The 4,544-nt window shown below is 36.0% G+C and overlaps 1 protein-coding gene across 4 annotated transcripts in view; it reads left to right on the top strand.

Moving 5' to 3' along the window:
• LOC108967555 (furin-like protease 2) overlaps positions 1 to 4,544 on the top strand; it is a 381,841-nt gene that overhangs the window by 269,627 nt on the left and 107,670 nt on the right. For 3 of the 4 annotated variants that reach the window (XM_018931052.1, XM_018931051.1, XM_018931053.1), the window contains one exon: positions 2,274 to 2,449. The exons of the other annotated variant lie outside the window; for it this stretch is intronic. The gene's annotated coding sequence lies outside the window, so the exon portion shown is untranslated. The remainder of the gene's footprint in view (positions 1 to 2,273; positions 2,450 to 4,544) is intronic. 4 annotated transcript variants of the gene reach the window in all.

The following is a 4,544-nucleotide window of genomic DNA, read 5'->3' as shown; positions in this document are numbered from 1 at the left end:
GACATCTACAGTTAAAAAACATTTTTTGAAACTTTTATTCCAAAAAATATTTCCACAGTCGGTAAATTAAAAGTTCGTAAAGCTCTTCCAAAGCTTAGTCAACCACAGATGATTTAGATTTTTTTTTAAGTTAATTCTTAAAAAATATATATATTAGTCCAGCCGAAAATCTTGAGATATGTGGATAACTGGAAAAATATAGAACTAATTATGAGAACATATTTCTGCAGCCGATAAGTCCAAGGTCCCTAATGCTTTTCCAAAGCTCAGTCAACCACATACGATACGTTCTTTGTAAAGTTAACTCTCTAAAAAATCTCGTTCTTAGTACAATAACAAATCTTTGGATATATCGATAACCGGAAAAAGTGGGAATTAATTATCTGCTACTTAAAGGACTTCAGTGTCAAGCCCTAAAATGCACAGTTGCTTTACTTCATACTGGATGCATCCATGTATCGAATTTTTCCATGCTGTGGACTACACGTTTCAGGTAGTAAATTTTATTTTATTTTTTTTTTTAAATTTATTGGTTAAGTAGTCGAAATTCTAAAATTCTAAAACTTTGTCAATCATAAATGAGTCAAATTTTCCCGAAAACAACGCCCTTAAAGCCAAGTTAATGGGTACGTCGATGGCTGTCTAAAATGAGAATAGCTTCATCTGGAACCAGGAAGAGCTTTTGGTTTGAAACTTTGCTAAATTATTTTACTTTATTTCCTCTATATCTTCAGTGTATATATGTATGTATGTTACACTTGTTGCCAAATCAGACTTAAGATACAAGATCGATGTGTCTTCAAATTTTCTTTCTATTCTTGGTCTGACAGTGCATAATTTTTACTAACAAAACAAGCTTCTACCGCCAAAAGCAGTAAGCATTAATTTCAAAATTTTACATTGAAGAATTAGTCTAAATTTTCCGAAAATAAAATTTTTTTTTTTTTTTTGTCCCCAGCAACTGAGCCCACCAATTATCAACCTCACTTAGTTACGCTCACTGCGCGTTCCTTCCATCCAACTTAATTGTTGCAAATAATTGTTTCTTAACCGTAACACCTCGCCATTTGGCTCCATGCCTCAAACGCAATTTAATTTGTACCACTGCCAGCGCAGACTTGGTCTATTTTTTATGTCGACCTCTGCTCTACTTCTATTTTTAATCCACTTTTTTCTGCTTCTCTTCCGTTCGTTGGTCTCACATTCAGTGCTATCGGCTTACAGTGACATTATTTTATGTAATTGCTTTTCAACATAATTGCATTCTTTCGACTAGTCAACCAACCAATCACCGCGAGACCCCTGACCCACCCAGCTCGCACCTACCGGCGGTCAACCACTCGCCTGACAGACTCTATAGTGTGGAAGCTTCGCATTTCTAGTCACCATTTGTTACTTCTTTTGCAATTAGTTCGTCATATTTTATTTGCTTCCTTAGCTCGATTCTCATTTTCGTTTGCAACTAAGTGAAAAACTGTTGGTAATAAACGTAGCGGAAGGCCAGTAACAAAGGAAAATTACAATAATAATAAAACAACAACATCTATTTCATAATTTTTCCACACATTTTCTGCAACATCAATCTTACTATGTGTCCCTCGGTTGCACCCTACTTCACTCTCTCTCTTTATCTAACTCACTGCCCGCTTTGGTGTGAGTAATCATCATACTCACAACATCCGTTTGCAATTAGTCAATAATTTTTAATTGCTTGGAAAATGTTGGAATTAATAAAATTCCATAGCGCACAATGCACGGACGTCACCCGTAGTGTCGTCGGAGACAAAGTGTGAGTCTTGCAGCATGGCAAAGTAGTGCGCTATGTGCGAGCAGCACCCTAAATGTATACAGCAGCAGGAAGCTACGAACATTTTCCACAATCATGCAATGTAATTTATCTCATTCTTGAAAGCAGACGACTCTGCTGTAGTTGTAGTTGCTTATTTTCCACTATTTTCTCAACTTTTTTTTCCATAAAACTTTATCACACTGAATTTATCAAATGTCGTAGACGGCAGTTTGCCAGCAAGGAAACTAGGCGAAAAAAGTAGAGTGCGAGAAATTAATGGCATTGGCTCCTAAAAGTAGGTGAATGATTTTTTAGCTGTCGCCGTTAGTGCTTATGTGTGTTGGTGTATATGCTTGGGGGGGTCACTTTTCAATATACTCACTTGAATATATTTTCTTGTCGATTTGTTGTTATTTACGTTTTTCACTGGTAATTAATTTAATTTCTTTACTTTTTTCTCTTTCGCCCTCGTTTTTTTCGACAGCTGTTGCCATCACCATTGTGTCGCCATCATTGTCACAGGCGTTGCCGACACGAGTCGCCATTGTCACGCTGTGTGAATAGTGTTCTTTGGAAAAACCTACAAACACATCACTTTTTTGCGTTTGCCAGTTTTGTCTTTACTTCGTTTAAGTTGAAAAATTACGCTGTAACTGAAAGGTGAGTTTGATTGTGTTATTTTTTTGGTCATAGAAATCTTAATATACATTGTGGACATGTTTATTTTAGTGAAATAGTTATTTTGAGAGTTTAAATTTGATAAGAAAATTAGTGCAAATTAGTAATTCGACTTCTAAAGAAATTACTAGACTTGAGCACGGAAAATATTAAACGGTTTTTAAACTCCAAATAACGCCATTAGCACTACTCTTTAGATCAGTATCTTGGGTAAGAAGGTTCAATTGCGGCAATGCTGCTATTTTGACCTTAACTTTACCTTTGGAATTCTGGCACTTCCGTTGAATTTTTACCCAGTGAACGGAGAATCTCCGCAACTTTATATTTTCTCAAAGCGCTGGACGCTCCTGTTCAATTCTTGCTAACTCAGTTTTCAACTTACCTTATAGTCGATTTTGGTCTAGCCAAAGAACACAAACACGTTTATTAAGGTACAAGAATAGATGATAAAAAATAAATTCTGTGTACCTTAAAATTCAAAGAAAGGCCTTTTATATATTAAAATTTTATGTGCTGGACTACTGCCAGCAACGTCTCTTTCAGGTAACCGTTGAATGGGTTACAGCAACTATGCGCTGACTGCATAACTGGTTCACTAAGGACCATTCCAATGTTTGAGCTTTAAAAATAACTCAACCTACCACCAACTTACAATACAGCAAAATCAGCTGCAATATAGGCGAAGTTAGGTGAATTTTACACAAAAAATCGTCATCAAAGGTCGGTAAGCCAAGTGTCGGTGGTGACAGAGGCGCTTTCAGGTGGTTGGTGCAGGGTATATGACCCTCCAGCAGAAGATTTAACATCTACACGGACGCATCAAAATTTGCTGATAGAGTGGGCGACTGGATCTAATGCGTAGAGCTAAGTCTATGCTGCCCAAATGTTGCAATATCTCTCAGGCAGAAGTCTGTGAGGTCGGAAAGGCTGCTGATATACCTAATGACGCATGCCGCATGTCGATGGCTATTAATTAAAGCAATAATCTCACATCGCATTGCGTTAGAGAATAATCTTAGAACCAGGGAAGCAGTAAGTATAGAGGCTGCTCGAAAATGGCTTTTCATATAGTAGTTTCCAGGAACTCGCAAGTTGCTAAAAACGATACACAATAAAATTTCCGAAATATTTGACAGGCGCATTAGTGGGAAATAAATTACCTCAAAGTCATCGAGGATAGCCACCATCATGTGCAAGAGAAGGAAAAGAAAACACATATACCTTTTACCTACATGGTCTCGAAAAGACTACAGTACGATTGTTAGACTAGTCATATTTCTCAATTTACACAGACGTTACTAAAGCTGACACATGTAGAGAGTACATGGAAGTAGGCATGAGAGAGGCCCTAAAACACCTAATTTGCTTCTGCCCGGTCTTATCAAGAATTCCACCTAGATATATAAGCGCCACGGAGTTCAAGACACTTGATGATGTTTCAAAATTAGATATCAAGTCTCTATTAAACTTTACAAAGAGCGTTGACGTTCTGCTCGACATAAACTTCACCTCCTATTAAACTGAACCTCCATCTGGCGTAACAAAGGATCTGCAAATCTATATATGGAACATTACACAGTCAGTGATACCTAACCTTAGCATATACAAATTAAAAAAAAAAAAACTAAACGTTGATTAATTTCTTTCTTTTTCCTTACTTTCCAACCTAGAATTTTCTAGAAACATCCGTAAAAAAATCACGGCTTGAAAATAGCTTGGCAAACTGAGGTAATAAATCAAATGCAGATAGTCATTAAGTTCGTATGTATAAATGGTACATAAATACATACAGCGAAATTACACTCGTATGTTTAAAGGAAAAAGTGCTGGTATCTGAGTTTTTTGTACTGGACAATTAAAGCATGCGTGTTTGTACCAAAATTATGTATATTATTCGTAGCAAACTGATAAATATATAGGTTTGAACAACTAGCTTTTATTTTCATATTGCTCTGAAAAGAACGTCTCCCTCTTATTTGTAAAGAGAAAAGAGTTGAACTAAATATGTCTGTGGTAGATTTTAAATGGAATATAAATCTGAAATATATATATATCTTTATATATATATAGATGTTTT

The sequence above is a fragment of the Bactrocera latifrons genome, unplaced genomic scaffold (genome assembly GCF_001853355.1).
Source record: "Bactrocera latifrons isolate USDA-ARS-PBARC rearing strain unplaced genomic scaffold, ASM185335v1 scaffold_19, whole genome shotgun sequence".
Classification (NCBI taxonomy): Eukaryota; Metazoa; Arthropoda; class Insecta; order Diptera; family Tephritidae; genus Bactrocera; species Bactrocera latifrons.
This window is presented reverse-complemented; position numbering and strand designations above follow the sequence as displayed.